Consider the following 19,828-nt stretch of genomic DNA (forward strand, 5'->3'; position numbering starts at 1 on the left):
GACAGAATTGAGCATAGTTATGAGAATATATAGGCATCACGTCCGTGACAAGTAGATCGAAACGATTCTGCATCAACTACTATTAATCCACTCATCGACCGCTATCGAGCATGCATCTAGAGTATTAAGTTAAAAACAAAGTAACGCCTTAAGCAAGATGGCATGATGTAGAGAGATAAATTCATGCAATATGAAATAAACCCCATCTTGTTATCCTTGATGGCAACGATACAATACATGCCTTGCTGCCCCTTCTGTCACCGGGTAAGGACACCGCAAGATCGAACCCAAAGCTAAGCACTTCTCCCATGGCAAGAACTACCAATCTAGTTGGCCAAACCAAACGGATAATTCGAAGATACTTGCAAAGATAACCAATCATACATAAAAGAATTCAGAGAAGATTCAAATATTATTCATAGATAGACTTGATCATAAACCCACAATTCGTCGGTCTCAACAAACACACCGCAAAAAGAAGATTACATCGAATAGATCTCCACAAGAGAGGGGGAGAACTTTGTATTGAGATTCAAAGAGAGAGAAGAAGCCATCTAGCTACTAACTATGGACCCGAAGGTCTGAGGTAAACTACTCACACTTCATCGGAGGGGCTAGGATGATGTAGAAGCCCTCCGTGATGACGGCCCTCTTCCGGCGGAGCTCCGGAACAGGCCCCAAGATGGGATCTCGTGGATACAGAAAGTTGCAGTGATGGAATTAGGTTTTTGGCTCCTGTTCTGATCGTTTGGGGTTACGTGTGTATATATAGGAGGAAGGAGTACGTCGGTGGAGCACCGAGGGGCCCACGAGGTAGGGGCGCGCCCTAGGGGGGGCGCCCCCACCCTCGTGACCTCCTCTTTGACCCCCTGGAGTAGGGTCCAAGTCTCCTGGATCACGTTCGGTGAGAAAATCACGTTCCCGAAGATTTTATTCCGTTTGGACTCTGTTTGATATTATGTTTCTCCGAAACACTAAAATAGGCAAAAAATAACAATTTTGGGCTGGGCCTCCAGTTAATAGGTTAGTCCCAAAAATAATATAAAAGTGGAAAATAAAGCCCAATATAGTCCAAAACAGTAGATAATATAGCATGGAGCAATCAAAAATTATAGATACGCTGGAGACGTATCAGGCATCCCCAAGCTTAATTCCTGCTCGTCCTCGAGTAGGTAAATGATAAAAAGAGAATTTTTGATGCGGAGTGCTACTTGGCATAATTTCAATGCAAATCTTCTTAATTGTGGTATGAATATTCATATTAGGAAAGATTCAAGACAAAAGTTTATATTGACATAAAAAATAATAATACTTCAAGCATACTAACAAAGCAATTATGTCTTCTCAAAATAACATGGCCAAAGAAAGTTATCCCTACAAAATCATATAGTCTGGCTATGCTCCATCTTCACCACACAAAGTATTTAGATAATGCACAACCCCGATGACAAGCCAAGCAATTGTTTCATACTCTAACTTTTTCAAAACTTTTTCAATCTTCACGCAATACATGAGCGTGAGCCATGGATATAGCACTATAGGTGGAATAGAATGGTGGTTGTGGAGAAGACAAAAAGGAGAAGATAGTCTCACATCAACTAGGCGTATCAATGGGCTATGGATATGCCCATCAATAGATATCAATGTGAGTGAGTAGGGATTGCCATGCAACAGATGCACTAGAGCTATAAATGTATGAAAGCTCAACAAAAGAAACTAAGTGGGTGTGCATCCAACTTGCTTGCTCACGAAGACCTAGGGCAATTTTGAGGAAGCCCATCATTGTAATATACAAGCCAAGTTCTATAATGTAAAATTCCCACTAGTATATGAAAGTGATAACATGAGACTCTCTATATGAAGAACATGGTGCTAATTTGAAGCACGATATATGAGACTCGCTATATCATGGTGCTACTTTGAAGCACAAGTGTGGAAAAAAAGATAGTAGCATTGCCCCTTTTTATTTATTTTCTCTTTTTTGGGCCTTCTTTTTTTCTTTGGCCTTTTTTATTGGGACAATGCTCTATTGAATGCTGATCATCACACTTCTATTTATTTACAACTCAATGATTACAACTCGATTCTAAAACAAAGTATGACTCTATATGGATGCCTCCGGCGGTGTACCGGGATATGCAATGAATCAAGAGTGACAAGTATGAAGAAATTATGAACGGTGGCTTTGCCACAAATACTATGTCAACTACATGATCATGCTAAGCAATATGACAATGATGAATGTGTCATGGTGAACTAGGTGGTGGAAAGTTGCATGGCAATATATCTCGGAATGGCTATGGAAATGCCATAATAGGTAGGTATGGTGGTTGTTTTGAGGAAGGTATATGGTAGGTGTATGATACCGGCGAAAGGTGCGCGGTATTAGAGAGGCTAGCAAAGGTGGAAGGGTGAGAGTGCGTATAATCCATGGACTCAACATTAGTCATAAAGAACTCATATACTTATTGCAAAAATCTAGAAGTTATCAAAGCAAAGTATTACGCGCATGCTCCTAGGGGGATAGATTGGTAGGAAAAGACCATCGCTCATCCCCGACCGCCACTCATAAGGAAGACAATCAATAAATAAATCATGCTCCGACTTCGTCACATAATGTTTCACCATACGTGCATGCTATGGGAATCACAAACTTTAACACAAGTATTCTTTAAATTCACAACTACTCAACTAGCATGACTTTAATATTATCACCTCCATATCTCAAAACAATTATCATGCTTCAATCTTTTCTTAGTATTCAACACACTCAAAAGAAAGTTTCACAAATCTTGAATACCAAGCATATTATTATTATTAAGCAAATTACCATGCTATTAAGAGACTCTCAAAATAATTTAAGTGAAGCATGAGAGATCAATAGTTTCTTTAAAAAAATCCACCACCGTGCTCTAAAAGATCTAAGTGAAGCACATAGAGCAAAATTATAATGCTCAAAAGATATAAGTGAAGCACATAGAGCAAAACTACTTAGCTCAAAAGATATAAGTGAAGCACATAGAGCAAAACTACTTAGCTCAAAAGATATAAGTGAAGCACATAGAGTATTCTATCAAATTTTAATTCATGTATGGCTCTCTCAAAAGGTGTGTACAACAAGGATGATTGTGGAATACTAAGACACAAATGATACAAGACGCTCCAAGCAAAACACATATCATGTTGATGAATAAAAATATAGCTCCAAGTAAATTACCGATGGAAGTGGACGAAAGAGGGGATGCCTTCCGGGGCATCCCCAAGCTTTGACTTTTTGGTGTACTTGTATTATCTTGGGGGTGACATGGGCATCCCCAAGCTTAGGCTCTTGCCACTCCTTGCTCCATGATCCATCAAAAGAATTCACCCAAAACTTGAAAACTTCACAACACAAAACTCAAAATAGAAAACTCGTGAGCTCCATTAGCGAAAGAAAACAAAAGACCACTTCAAGGTACTGTAATGAACTAATTCTTTATTTATATTGGTGTTAAACCTACTGTATTCCAACTTCTATATGGATTATAAACTATTTTACTAACCATAGATTCATCAAAATAAGCAAACAACACGCGAAAAACAGAATCTGTCAAAAACGGAACAGTCTGTAGTAATCTGTAGCTGTCGCAAGATCTGGAACCCCAAAAATTCTAAAATAAATTGCTGGACGTGAGTAATTTATCTATTAATTATCTTAAAAAATAATTAACTAAATATCACTCTTCAAATAAAAATGACAGCAGTTCTCGTGAGCGCTAAAGTTTCTGTTTTTTACAGCAAGTTCAACAAGACTTTCCCCAAGTCTTCCCAACGGTTCTACTTGGCACAAACACTAATTAAAAACAAAAAACACAACCAAAACAGAGGCTAAATAATTTATTTATTACTAAAAAAGAGCAAAAAGGCAAGGAATAAAAATAAAATTGGGTTGCCTCCCAACAAGCGCTATCGTTTAACGCCCCTAGCTAGGCATAAAAGCGAGGATAGATCTAGGTATTGCCATCTTTGGTAGGCAATTCTTTGATGAGGCATCTATTTCCCTTAGGAATTTATTTATTTCTAGTGATTATCAAACTTTTAGGCACAAGATCGAAAAATTCATTTGTAGCAATCGGTTCCTTAATGATAGCAAAAATATTAGGATGAATACTTATAGATTTAAGATCCACAGTTTCCTTACTAGATGATTCACCCTTATTTTTAGGAACATACATAAGCTTGGCAATTTTAGTAGGAGGACTTGGAGTATTCTTTACGGAAGAAAAAGCGGTTCCCAAGTTTGTAATGATACCCTCAAGTTTATCAATTCTAGTAGGATCTAAGTTTATCTTCTCATTAACTATGGGTCCCTTTTCCTTAATATTTTTTAGAGTCATTCCTACCTTAGATCCATATTGAGTAATTTGATGGTGGATCTTTTTATCTAGATTTTCAATTGATTCAATAGTAGCAACTTTATTTTCAATAATTTCAAGTCTTTGCATAACATGCTCCAAAGTTAACGTGGTTCCATTAACCAAAAGAGGTGGTGAGCCAAATAAATTTAGCATAGCATTATAAGAATCAAAAGTATGGCTACCCAAGAAGTTCCCACCGGTAATGGTATCATGGATATATCTATACCAAGGATTAACACCTACATAAAAATTGCGGAGAAGAACTAAGGTAGATTTCTTCCTGGTAGATCTATTTTGAGCATTGCAAATTCTATACGAAGCATCTTTTAGATTTTCTCCCTCCCTTTGTTTAAAATTTAGAACTTCATTCTCGGGAGACAACGGGAAATATATGAGACTAGCCATGACGACAAGCAAACAAACTAGCACACGAGCAAACAAGAGGCAAGCGGGCAAACGAGGCAAATAGAGAGGGAGGATAGAGAGAGAGGCGGCGAATAAAACGGCAAGGGTGAAGTGGGGGGGGGAGGAAAATGAGAGGCAAATGGCAAATAATGTAATGCGAGAGATAGGGATTGCAATGGGTACTTGGTATGTTGACTTTTTGCGTAGACTCCCCGGCAACGGCGCCAGAAATCCTTCTTGCTACGTCTTGAGCTTGCATTGGTTTTCCCCGAAGAGGAAGGGATGATGCAGCAAAGTAGCGTAAGTATTTCCCTCAGTTTTTGAGAACCAAGGTATCAATCCAGTAGGAGGCCACGCTCAAGTCCCTCGTACCTGCACAAAGCGATAGCTAGTCGCAACCAACGCGATTAGGGGTTGTCAATCCCTTCATGGTCACTTACGAGAGTGAGATCTGATAGATATAATATTTTTGGTATTTTTGGTATAAAGATGCAAAGTAAAAAATAAAAGCAAAGTAAAAAAGCAAAACAAGATTAAAGTGATGGAGATTGATATGATGAGAATAGACCCGGGGGCCATAGGTTTCACTAGTGGCTTCTCTCAAGAGCATAAGTATTCTACGGTGGGTGAACAAATTACTGTTGAGAAATTGACAGAATTGAGCATAGTTATGAGAATATCTAGGCATGATCATGTATATAGGCATCACTTCCATGACAAGTAGATCGAAACGATTCTGCATCTACTACTATTACTCCACTCATCGACCGCTATCCAGCATGCATCTAGAGTATTAAGTTAAAAACAGAGTAACGCCTTAAGCAAGATGACATGATGTAGAGAGATAAATTCATGCAATATGAAATAAACCCCATCTTGTTATCCTCAATGGCAACGATACAATACGTGCCTTGCTGCCCCTTCTGTCACTGGGTAAGGACACCGCAAGATCGAACCCAAAGCTAAGCACTTCTCCCATGGCAAGAACTACCAATCTAGTTGGCCAAACCAAACGGATAATTCGAAGAGACTTGCAAAGATAACCAATCATACATAAAAGAATTCAGAGAAGATTCAAATATTATTCATAGATAGACTTGATCATAAACCCACAATTCATCGGTCTCAACAAACACACCGCAAAAAGAAGATTACATCGAATAGATCTCCACAAGAGAGGGGGAGAACTTTGTATTGAGATTCAAAGAGAGAGAAGAAGCCATCTAGCTACTAACTATGGACCCGAAGGTCTGAGGTAAACTACTCACACTTCATCGGAGGGGCTAGGATGATGTAGAAGCCCTCCGTGATGACGGCCCTCTTTCGGCAGAGCTCCGGAACAGGCCCCAAGATGGGATCTCGTGGATACAGAAAGTTGCGGCGGTGGAATTAGGTTTTTGGCTCCTGTTCTGATCGTTTGGGGGTACGTGTGTATATATAGGAGGAAGGAGTACGTCGGTGGAGCACCAAGGGGCCCATGAGTCAGGGGGCGCGCCCTAGGGAGGAGCACCCCCCACCCTCGTGACCTCCTCTTTGACCCCCTGGAGTAGGGCCCAAGTCTCCTGGATCACGTTCGGTGAGAAAATCACGTTCCCGAAGATTTTATTCCGTTTGGACTCCGTTTGATATTCTGTTTCTCCGAAACACTGAAATAGGCAAAAAACAGCAATTCTGGGCTGGGCCTCTGGTTAATAGGTTAGTCCCAAAAATAATATAAAAGTGGAAAATAAAGGCCAATATAGTCCAAAATAGTAGATAATATAGCATGGAGCAATCAAAAATTATAGATACGTTGGAGACGTATCAGATGCCAACCGGGGCATCCCCAAGCTTAGACGCTTGAGACTTCTTGAAATGTTATCTTGGGATGCCTTGGGCATCCCCAAGCTTGATCTTCTGTGTCTCCTTAATTCCTCTCATATCACGGTCTCCCTAAATCTCAAAAGCTTCATCCACACAAAACTCAACAAGGACTCGTGAGATAAGTTAGTATAAACCAATGCAAAAAAAACCTTATCATACTCTTCTGTAGCAAATCACTAAAATTATTAATCAACTTTGCATACTAAATGCCTCCGCATATTTAATAGTCCTATCCTCAAATAGAATCATTAAACAAGCAAACATATGCAAACAATGCAAACATAACAGCAATCTGCCTAAACAGGACAGTCTGTAAAGAATGCAGCAAGATCCATAATTCACTAGCTCCAAAAATTATGAACGAAAATTCCCACTATATTAAATTTATCAGATCTTATTATGCAAAAGGTTTCAACTTTTTATCACATTTTGGCTTTTCTAGGGAATTTTTTCAACAACAGTAAACTTTCTGTTTTCAAATAGCAACATGTAGACTTGTAAAATAGGCATAGTAAAGGCTATCAATACCACTTTTATTGAAATAAAAGATGCAAAACATTGTCATAAATAACATAAAGAAAATCCTAACAAAATAAATTGACGCTCCAAGCAAAACACATATCATGTGGTGAATAAAAATATAGCTCCAAGTAAAGTTACCGATGAACGAAGACGAAAGAGAGGATGCCATCCGGGGCATCCCCAAGCTTAGGCTCTTGGTTATCCTTGAATAGTACCTTGGGGTGCCTTGGTCATCCCCAAGCTTAGGCTCTTTCCACTCCTTATTCCATAGTCTATCGAATCTTTACGCAAAACTTGAAAACTTCACAACACAAAACTTAACAGAAAACTCGTAAGATCCGTTAGTATAAGAAAATAAATCACCACTTAGGTACTATTATGGACTCATTTTAAATTCATATTGGTGTAATATCTACTGTATTCCAACTTCTCTATTATTAATACCCTCCGATACTACTCATAGATTCATCAAAATAAGCAAACAACACAATGAAAACAGAATCTGTCAAAAACAGAACAGTCTGTAGTAATATGTATCAAACGTATACTTCTGTAACCCCCAAAATTCTGAAATAAATTGGTGGACGTGAGGAATTTGTATTTTAATCATCTGCAAAAAGAATCAACTTAATCGCACTCTCCAGTAAAAAATGGCAGCAAAACTCGTGAGCGCTAAATTTTCTGTTTTTTACAGCAAGATCACAAAGACTTCACCCAAGTCTTCCCAAAGGTTCTACTTGGCACAAACACTAAATAAAACATAAAACCACATCCAAACAGAGGCTAGATTAATTATTTATTACAACACAGGAACAAAAATCAAAATTGGCTTGCCTCCCAACAAGCGCTAACGTTTAACGCCCCTAGCTTGGCATGATGATTTCAATGATGCTCACATAAAAGATAAGAGTTGAAACATAAAGAGAGCATCATGAAGAATATGACTAGCACATTTAAGTCTAACCCACTTCCTATGCATCAGGATTTTGTGAGCAAACAACTTATGGGAATAAGAATCAACTTGCATAGGAAGGTAAAACAAGCATAACTTCCGGATTTTAAGCACATACAGAGGAAACTTGATATTATTGCAATTCCTACAAGCATACGTTCCTCCCTCATAATAATTTTAAGTAGAATCATGAATGAATTCAACAATATAACCAGAACCTAAAGCATTCTTTTCATGATCTACCAGCATAGAAATTTTATTACTCTCCACATAAGCAAAATTCTTCTCATTTGGAATAGTGGGAGTGTCATAAGAAACTCGAATACTATAAATTGTTTCCACATTAAAAGAGTAATGTGCAGGTAAAGGGTAATCATAATCATGAAAAGTTTTAATATAATCATCACTACTTTTTATAGCATAAGTGTCATCACAATAATCATCATAAGTAGCAACTTTGTTCTCATCATAATCGATTGAAACCTCTTCCAAGATAGTGGAATCATTACAAAATAAAGTCATGACCTCTCCAAATCCACTTTCATCAATATAATCATCATAAGTAGTAGGCATGCTATCATCATAATAAGTTTGTATATCAAAACTTGAGAGACTACAAATATCATCTTCATTAAACATAGCATCCCCAAGCTTGGGACAAACATTAATTGCAGCAAATATATTTTCAAACTTGTCATTCAAATAAAACATAGCATCCCCAAGCTTGGGCCTTTTCATATCATAAGCATAATCACTCTCATCATTGATAGTATGGATAGCACCAATAGTATAACAATTATCATCATCACAATGAGTAATAGGAGCAACATCATTTGGGAGGGATACCTTTTCACCTTTACTTCTCCGTCTTTTATTTTTCTTCTTCACATTATGTGTGGGTTCAATCCTCTTTTTGGACCTCCTTATTGATGAGATTGGTTGGGTAGAAGGCTCCTCCTCATTACCTCATTCATCATAAGAAATAATAGGAGGATATTGGGAAGTCTCTTCCCTTTCATTAGTATTCTCTTCATCTTCTATTTGTTTTCTTTTCTTTATGTAATTGGCAATATAAGGATTTTCAATGCAATTCACCGCACAGTACATAAAAGTTTCTTCTAGATCAATATCGAGGAATTTCTCAAGGTTATATTCTGGAATATGCGTAGTTATACGTTTCATTTCTTCATAACCCAAAAGCAAACTAAGTTCATTATGATGTGCAAGGGAAATCAAATCATCACAATTTTTGGACACGATATGATCATGGAACAATCTGCATCGGAGATTTAAATGACCATGTTCATTGAAAAGTTCACAAGTATGGTGAAGAAATTTTAAATTTTCAGCACAAACGTCTAGCCTCTCTTGCAACCACTTAGTTTCCAAATACTTATGCCTCTTGCAAAATCTATCTTCCCTATTTGGTGTGTACTTGCAAACTCTATGCACTCCACAAAAGTTGACATGCTTATAAGAGACATTTTCATCATGACTAGTGCAATCATCATTAGTACTATGGATATTCAAGGAGTTCATACTAACAACATTACAATCATGCTCATCATTCAAATATTTAGTGCCAAACATTTTAGAGACTTCTTCTTCGAGCATTTGAGCACAATTTTCCTTTCCATCATTCTCACGAAAAATATTAAAAAGATGAAGCATATGAGGCAAACTCAATTCCATTTTTTCGTAATTTTCTTTTATAAACTAAACTAGTGATAAAACAAGAAACTAAAAGATTCGATTGCAAGATCTAAATATATACCTTCAAGTGCTAACCTCCCCGGCAAAGGCGCCCGAAAAGAGTTTGATGTCTACTACGCAACCTTCTTCTTGTAGACGTTGTTGGGCCTCCAAGTGCAGAGGTTTGTAGGACAGTAGCAAATTTCCCTCAAGTGGATGACCTACGGTTTATCAATCTGTGGGAGGCGTAGGTTGAAGATGGTCTCTCTCGAACAACCCTGCAACCAAATAACAAAGAGTCTCTTGTGTCCCCAACACACCCAATACAATGGTAAATTGTATAGGTGCACTAGTTCGGCGAAGAGATGGTGATACAAATGCAATATGGATAGTAGATAAAGTCTTTTGTAATCTGAAAATATAAAAACAACAAGGTAACTAATGATAAAAGTGAGCACAAACGGTATTGCAACGCGTTGAAACAAGGCCTAGGGTTCATACTTTCACTAGTGCAAGTTCCTTCAACAATAGTAACATAATTGGATCATATAACTATCCCTCAACATGCAACAAAGAGTCACTCCAAAGTCACTAATAGCGGAGAACAAATGAAGAGATTATGGTAGGGTACGAAACCACCTCAAAGTTATCCTTTCTGATCGATCTATTCAAGAGTCTGTAGTAAAATAACACGAGGCTATTCTTTCCGTTCAATCTATCATATAGTTCATACTAGGATAACACCTTAAGACACGAATCAAGCAAAACCCTAATGTCACCTAGATTCTCCAATGCCACCTCAAGTATCCGTGGGTATGATTATACGATATGCATCACACAATCTCAGATTAATCTATTCAACCAACACAAAGAACTTCAAAGAGTGCCCCAAAGTTTCTACCGGAGAGTCAAGACGAAAACGTGTGCCAACCCCTATGCATAAGTTCACGAGGTCACGTAACTCGCAAGTTGATCACCAAAACATACATCAAGTGGATCACATGATATCCCATTGTCACCACAGATAAGCACGCAAGACATACATCAAGTGTTCTCAAATCCTTAAAGACTCAATCCGATAAGATAACTTCAAAGGGAAAACTCAATTCATCACAAGAGAGTAGAGGGGGAGAAACATCATAAGATCCAAATATAATAGCAAAGCTCACGATACATCAAGATCGTACCATCTCAAGAACACGAGAGAGAGAGAGAGAGAGATCAAGCACATAGCTACTGGTAAATACCCTCAGCCCCGAGGGTGAACTACTCCCTCCTCGTCATCCAGATCATCGAGATGATGAAGATGGCCATCGGAGAGGGATTCCCCCCTCCGGCAGGGTGCCGGAACGGGTCTATATTGGTTTTCGGTGGCTACGGAGGCTTCCGGCGGCGGAACTCTCGATCTATCCTGTTCCCCGATGTTTTTAGGGTATATGGATATATATATAGGCGAAAGAAGTCGGTCAGGGGAGCCACGAGGGGCCCACGAGGGTGTGGGGCACGCCCAGGGGGTAGGGCGTGCCTCCCTGCCTCGTGGCTTCCTCGAAGCTTACCTGACGTCTACTCCAAGTCTCCTGGATTGCTTCTGTTCCAAAAATAACTCTCCCGAAGGTTTCATTCCATTTGGACTCCGTTTGATATTCCTTTTCTTCGAAACACTGAAATAGGCAATAAAACGACATTTTGGGCCGGGCCTCCGGTTAATAGGTTAGTCCCAAAAATAATATAAAAATGTATAATAAAGCCCATAAACATCCAAAACAGATAATATAATAGCATGAATACTTCATAAATTATAGATACGTTGGAGACATATCAGTGGGTACTTGGTAGGCTTGATGTAGGTCTCCCCAGCAACAGCGCCAGAAATTCTTCCTACTACTTCTTGAGCTTGCATTGGTTTTTTCCCTTGAAGAGGAAAGGGTGATGCAGCAAAGTAGAGATAAGTATTTCCCTTAGTTAAGAACCAAGGTATAATTCTAGTAGGAGATACACCCAAGTCTCCAATCTATGCACCTGCACAAACAATCAAACACTTGCACCCAACTAAGGATGGCAATTTTATCCATGGACATGGATATCCATGGATATCCGACCCGAATGGATAGGGTTTGGATATGCTTTTGTGTCCATGGGCGGCGCCCAAACCCGACCCGATTGTTCGTGGATAGGGCATGGATATAATCTTGTACCCATGGATATACCCAAACCCGACCCGATAGTATGACTTAATGGGGAAAATCTGCTATCCCTGCCCCACGGTCATATGTCCCACAACAATTTTACACTTTTTTTATCTAAAACATGCATAAGAAATTACACAATCCCCATCGTAACTTTTTTTAGTTGACATTCAATCCCCTCTGTAACATAATCCAACACCCCTTCCCTTATTTTTACCTCCTCCTTAAATGACTCGTCATTCTCATCTGTTAGAAAAATACTAAATGATCTTAGGTTGTTAGTGGATGTTGATTTACCATAAGTGAAGCCTAGCCTACCACGAGGTGAAGAATGGAAGAGTTTATGTTAATATTGTGTTATGTCTTATTTATATGTCTCGAGAGGACCCAATGGATATCCAATGGGTATGGATATCCATCAAATTTGGACATGGACACAATTTTTCACCCATGGATTTTTTCATGGGCGGGCAAAGACTTTCTTCATGGACATGGATATGGATTTGAGATTGTTCAACCCGATCCAAACCCGACCCATTATCATCCTTACACCCAACACGATCAAGGGGTTGTCAATCCCTTCACGGTCACTTGCAAAGGTGAGATCTGATAGAGATAGATATAAAATATTACTAAAACATAAAACAAAGTAAAAGTAAATAAATTGCAGCAAGGTATTTTTGGTTTGTAGATCTGAAAATATATGATGCAAAATAGACCCGGGGCCATATGTTTCACTAGAGGCTTCTCCCTTGAAGGAAAATAATACGATGGGTGAACAAATTACTGTTGAGCAATTGATGGAAAAGCGCAAAGTTATGACGATATCCCAGGCAATGATTATGAATATAGGCATCACATCCGTGTCAAGTAGACCAAAAAATTCTGCATCTACTACTATTACTCCACACATCGACCGCTATCCAACATGCATCTAGAATATTAAGTTCATAAGAATGGAGTAACACCTTAAGTAAGATGACATGATGTAGAGGGATAAACTCAAGAAATATGATGAAAACCCCATCTTTTTACCCTTGATGGCAACAATACAAATACGTGCTTCGCTACCCCTACTTTCTCACTGGATGAGGACACCACAAGATTGAACACAAAACTAAGCAGCTCTCCAATTGCAAGAAATACTAATCTAGTTGGCCAAACCAACCGATAATTCAAAGAGAAATACAAAGATATCAAATCATGCATATAAGAATTCAGAGAAGATTCAAATAATATTCATTGATTGTCTGATCATAAATCCACCAATCTCGACAAACACACCGCAAAAGAAGATTACATCGGATAGATCTCCAAGAACATAGAGGAGAACATTCACTATGGCAGGATGCTGCTAACACAACCATACAATCAAAGACCCTTCAACGAAACTGTGTGTGATGCATTAATCGCAACGGTGATGTAAAAAGATGCAAAATGTTTGCGATGGCGGATACATCAAACACGGTTCAGATTTTAGTTGTGTGTGTGATGCGGGGCATACGATTCAGTTCAATGAACTGTTTGCGATGAGGAAGAATAATAGAAACGGCTAGCCAAATGAAGGCGTGTGTGATATACGACATATAGTTTAGTGCAATTAACTATTTGTGATGAGGCAGAACAACAGAAACGGGCAGCCAAATGAAGGTGTGTGCGATTGAGGGCATACACTTCAGATGTATGAACTGTTCGCGATTAGGCAACACAACAGAATGGTCAGTCAGATTAACGTGTTTGCAATTGATGACATACACTTCACACGGATGAGTTGTTTGCGATTAGCCACAACGAATAGAAACAGTTAGACAGATCAACGTGTGTGCTGTGTACGCTAGACGTGCACATATTCTAATTAAAAGAAGTGTGCACGCTGGTAATAATGAGCGCGCACGATTGTTGGAACAAGACGTGTGCTGATATCACCTATTGCAGTGCACCCTATGGTGCAAACGCCACATACGCGGCCAAGAAAGCGTGCTCACGTTACGCCGTCTGGGAATAGTGCCGCACTTAGAAATTATAGAACCATCAATAAATTTTGAGCCTGCGTCCCGTCATATTCTGAATTACTACCACGCCATATTTAATTGCAAACATGTTCACACCGATCAAAACCTAAACGATTTCCCACTTAGGAGTGTATTAGTACTCGGTTATAAATACTACTACTCCAAGATGACTGCACATTCCTCCCCAATTCCTCATCCACAAAAACAAACAAGTCATTCATCGTCATTCCCTTGCGTCTACCATGGCCAGCGTGAGTTCTGGGTCGATAGATTACTACCAGGGAGAGGCGAGTATGGAAGCGGAAGCACAAGAGATGTCCTGCCTCGCCGCGAAAGCAGCCGACATGTCCCGCCGTGCGGCCGTAGCAGCACAGAGGTCCCGCCACACCACCGAAGCAGCACAAAGGTCCCGTCGCGCCGTCGATGCAACAGACTGGTCCGGCCACCACGGAAGCAGCAGAGATGTCCCGCCGCGCCACGAATGCAAAAGAGATGTCCTCCCATGCCGCAGCGGCCTGGGAAAATCTCTCGCGGGTAGGAGAAGACTCTCACAGGCACATGCGCGCTATGCTCGATGACCTGATGGGTCGGATCTCTGACTAGATGAAGCAGGTGGACGAGATGAAGGCCTCGTCTGAAAATGCTACCGGCGTCATCCGGGGAATAGGGGAGGACAAGGCGAAGCTCCACACCGAGCGCGACCTACTGAGGACGAAGATCGCCAGACCAACGAAGCAGCACGAGGAGACCACTGCCTTATTGCAGAGGACCGGCGTCATCGTCTAGAAACTTATGGACGAGAATGCCATGCTCCGCATCGAGCACCAAAGGTTGGTGGAGGAATCCGTGGATGCTCTCAAGCAGCGTCTTGAGGATACGAAATAGCTCATCGCCGCTCGCTGCAGAGACTAGTTCCCGCGGCCTACAACAAGGCATCAAGAAAGTAGAGATCAGCGAGCCAGATCGATGTCTTCCTTCTTCTTTTGCCCTTGTGTATTTTGGGCGTTGTTACATGTGGCTTTTTTAATTATCTTCCTAAATATGTAAGGAAATTATTATCCACTGCCATCGTCCTTATATTCACTATTCTTGCTATAAGTCACAGTCGATCCTATATAGGTCCGTCGGATCTTACATCAAGATCCGTGCAAAACTTTCTTTTCATATTTTCTTTTTTCTCTCTTAAATCTCAGTCGAGTGAGACATAGCCACACCATGAAACAGGGGCTCGGGTGCCATTAATGGAAACGTTGGGAGGGAGGTGGGTGGCAGATAGAGGTCAAAGGGTTCTCCTCCTGATGAGCACGCGTAGGGGTCTGATCGCACGCCTCCCATACTCAATTAGCTACCCCGCACGGCACCTCTTAGCCAATAAAAAAGGGGACACATGGCAGCACGTAGATGGTAAGTAGAACACCCACGGTTTCAATAATACTTGTGTTTCCGATTTGTAATGTGACAACACTTGTTTCAAAATGACTTTGTCGATTGTTAATGTGTGCGCCTTGGGCAAATTGGACAAAAAAATTACCACAACATATTGGTGCCATGTCATGACACCATGCCAAGTTTCATGATTTTCAGGCGAGTTTAGGATTTACGGGGATTTTAAAACCAAGTTTCTTATGTTTTAGGCCGAGCCAAGACGCCCGGATGTTTGAATTCCATTCCCACTTCTTCCATGGGACCTAGAAATTCGCCCAAGTACACATAATGATTTTCCAACTAATTTTTGCGCACTAGAGCATGCGCTTGTACTTCAAATTTGAATTATGTGCAGTAAATGCCTGGAAAATCAATTAATGTATAAAAAGGACCAAACGAACCTGGAATAATTCCAAAATTTAGCATGAAACTCCTATATGGTCTAAGTTGCCTGTGTAAAAAAATCAAGGCGGGAGAAGGCAGTGTCTGTCGTTTCGCACACGGAGGTGACATGTTCCCTCTCGGAACCACGAGCCTTCTTAAGAGAAGCTCCGGTTTGCATTTAGCTTATACCAAAGCTTTCCCAATTCAGCCAAAAAATAACCACATCATGTTGGTGCCATGTCATGACACCATGCCAAGTTTCATGATTTTCAGGTGTTTTTTGGATTACAGGAATTAAAAAACCAAGTTTCTCAATATTTCTGGCTGAGCCACGACGCCGAGATGTTTGAATTCCATTCCCGTTTCTTGCATGGGACCTAGAAATTCACCCAAGGACACACATGTGATTTTTCAACCAACTTTGGTGCATTGGAGCATGTGCTTGTGCACCAGAGCTAGGCAGCATCGTTTGGCTGGGAAAGTTCAAGACCAACCTACCTCCATGCTACGACGGCACCCCCGACCCTGCTGAGTTCTTGCAGCTCTATGAGCTGAGCATCGAGGCGGCCAACAGTGACGAGAAGTTTATGGCGAACTGGTTTCCCATGGCCCTCAAGGATGGGGCACGTTCTTGGCTCCTGAACCTGCCCGTGGGATCGATCTCCTCCTGAGGCGAGAAGCGCGAGCGTTTCGTCGCCAACTTCCACGGCACTCGCGACTGCTTGCCTGCCGCGGGTGACTTGCGGTGCATCAAGCAATAGCCAGGAGAGACCCTGTAGAAGTACATCCAGCGCTTCAACAACATTTGTCTCAAGATCCCCAAGGTGTCGGACAAGGCCATCATCTCCGCATTCACTGATGGTGTCCACGACGTCAAGATGAAGGAAGAGCTCACCATACATGAGGACCTATGCACGGCTCTGGAGATGTTCAACATGGCAACCAAGTGCGCGAGAGCTGAGGAAGGACGCCTCTCCCTCCTCGAGCTCCCAGAGACCGACCCAGAGGACAAGAAAGCCAAGGCCAAGGACATGAAGCACAAGGGGGCAGCCATGCTCGTGGCTGAACCAGAGATGAAGCGCGGCTACAACCACCCAGAATCATCCAAGAGAAATCGCCCGTTCTCCGTCTTCCACAACGTACACATCCACAACACCAACAACTGTCAGGAGCTCAGGGCCATCCGCGACGGGCGCCTCGGTCGTTGCCCCGAGTGCAGCGACCGGGGCTACGGTCATGGAGGAGGCCAAACTGGAGGACGCTGGGACGACCGCGGCCCCCGCTAGGACTGGCACGATTAGCCTCGCGAGGAGCGCTAGCAGGGCTAGCCTCGCGAGGGCCCCTGGAAGGACCAGCCTCGTGAGGATCGTCATCGGGGCAACGCTGGGCTCCCTCCGCTGCAGCCAGCACCAAGAAGGAATGACAACCACCACCAGGATGAGGGAGCTGGGGGGCTTCCAGGAGCCTCGCACCATAGCCTGCATCTTGGGCGGTGCTCAGACCCCAGCCTCTCATCGCATCTTTAAGCAGTTTGCCCGCAAAGTGAACGCGGCTCTCCCCAAGCTTTAGCTTCTTCGGAGGGGTGCCCCTAGATCTCGTGCTGACCTCGGCGAAGTGCGGGGACTCTTGGACGAGGTGCTCGCCGGCGTAGTCATCGTCATCGGAACGGACGAGGAGGAGGTCAGTTTGGTGCAGGGGGAGGTCTCCCCCACACCTTCCAAGGTCTCCTCCAAGTTCGCCCTCTCCTCCTCGTCAGACTCGCCAGAGGACACCGCTATCGGGGAGCCCGGGGGCCGAGAAGGCCGCAAAGGCACAAGCCCGCGCTTGTCGATGACAGGCATGGCATCGACGATCTTCTCCCCATAGGGATGGCAATACAGCGGAAGATGGGTATCTGGGGGGGCAACCCCGATCCTTCCCGAGCAAGGTGCGCACAGCCTTGTTCAGTTCCTCATCGGGCAAGTTGTCTGGGCGCAGCCGGAGGTCCCCGCCCTCGCCCTTGATCTTCCACAAGGGGCGAGAGCGCGCCTGGAGCGGGGCCAGGTGCTACGTCAGGAACACCTTAATGATCATGGGCCCCGTCAGCTTCTCCGCCTTCGGATCGTCCGACTTCAGATCGTCCACCATCTTCTCCATGAGGTGCCCCACCCAAGGATCTGTGAGCTTCTGGTGAGTCCATCCATTGTGGGATGTAGGCATCCCGGTCGGCAGCTTTAGCCGAGGGTAGGATCGCTTGGCGTCCATGAAGATCCATTTGTTTCGGAAGTCCTCCACCTTCTCCCTGGCTTGCGAGATCGTGTTGCTGCTCTTGGCCGCGACGAAGTTGGCGCACCCCATGCACTGGCCGTCCTTGACCCGAAGATAGAAGAAGTGACGGAGTAGCGCCATGGAGGGCATCACCCTCAGAAATGCCTCACAATAAAATGAGAAGATTGACAGGAGGAGGACGGAGTTGGGATGAAGATGGAGGGCATGGAGCTTGTAGTGGTGAAGAACAACATAGAAGTCAGAGAAAGGGGGAATCAGCCCCGCAAAGACGATGTGAAGGAAGAAGGGATAGAAGGTGCCGCCCAAGGCTTCCGGCTTGGTGGAGCCAGCTCGGAGCATCGTCTCTACCCCTCGTTGTTGCTACCCACGTCAGTTGTAGCACGGCAGCAAGGTGCTTCTCCTCGGCGATGGTGGACGCGCTCAAGGCAGGCTCGAACCAGGAGGGTGAACGTGCGACTGCAGCCAAGGGATCCTCCTTGTTAGTGGCCATCGGTCGCATGCTAGGGGCGGAGGTTTGGTGAATCTGGAGTTTTTTCGGGCAGAAGGAGAAGGGGATCTGGAGCAAGATGAAGGGAAGGCAATGAAAGCTCTATAGCGAGCGCCGGCCTTTTTACCACACAAGGACAGTTGTCGAGGCAGCATGGGAAGCGGAGGCGCTCACGTCCCATCAATCATCATGCATCAACCAAGGCCGCAAGCGGTTAGGGCCCACGACGCTCCGCACTTGCCCTTTGGCTTCACCTCAAAGCCAAGTATGAGCGCGCCTTGGGCCCGGGGGCTACTGTCGGCATTTTAGGACCGGGGGTACCCAGACTTGCCTGCCTGTGGCCCACGGCGTGGCTCTGCCAGCGGCCCAGTACGGCCCAGCTTCAACAACAACAACAACCCATGACCCTCCCGAGGGGCCAAGCCTCGCGAGGCAGACGACACCAAGACCTCCCTGGGGGGCAGCCTCACCAGGCTGGCTCCCGAGGAGCGGAGATATCAATGCAAGGTGCACCTCGTGAGGTTCATATGACGTGAGCCATGATGACCAAGGCCAAGAGGGCGCCAGCGAGCGCAGTGTACTAGTTTCCTCTTTGGTGCTAAGGAGAGAAGCGCAGGCACGGAGTCCCGAGGCGTCAAGCAAAGGTTTCCATTTTGGTGCAACAAGACCAAGACCGCCAGGACGGATGTCATCGTGGAGCCCACCGCGGCGTCACCACTAGAGGCTTTAGTAGGCGAAGACTACTTTTGTCAGGATAACTTGTACTAGTTGTCTCCCTTTGAATTTGGTCGTTGTGGGATCCCTTCCAGCCTACATTTGGGAAGAGGACCAAGGCCACTATAAATAGGACCTAGCCACCACCATAGGAGGGAGGGGATCCATTCCACCCTGACCACCTCACTAGCTCATCGAGCCCAAGAACACCTCACCTCTTGAGGCTGTTCGTCCATTGTACTAGTTCATCCACAGTCCCCCCGAGGCCAATCCACCACAAAGCAGGAGTAGGGTTTTACACCGCAAGGTGGCCGAAACCTGGGTAAACCACTGTGTCTCTTGTTCGTTGGGTCGTCGAGCTAGGCCGTGGGATCAGAGCGTAGGCAGACTGGTGAGGACGAGTTCTTCGCATGCACCCAGTGTTCGAACCTCTCAAGGGTCTGCGGAACCCCGAATCCGACACACGCGCGCACGAGGTTGCTATGGCTGCCATGCGTGTCGACCGCCAAATCATGGAGGAG

The sequence above is a fragment of the Triticum aestivum genome, chromosome 2A (assembly GCF_018294505.1).
Source record: "Triticum aestivum cultivar Chinese Spring chromosome 2A, IWGSC CS RefSeq v2.1, whole genome shotgun sequence".
Classification (NCBI taxonomy): domain Eukaryota; kingdom Viridiplantae; phylum Streptophyta; class Magnoliopsida; order Poales; family Poaceae; genus Triticum; species Triticum aestivum.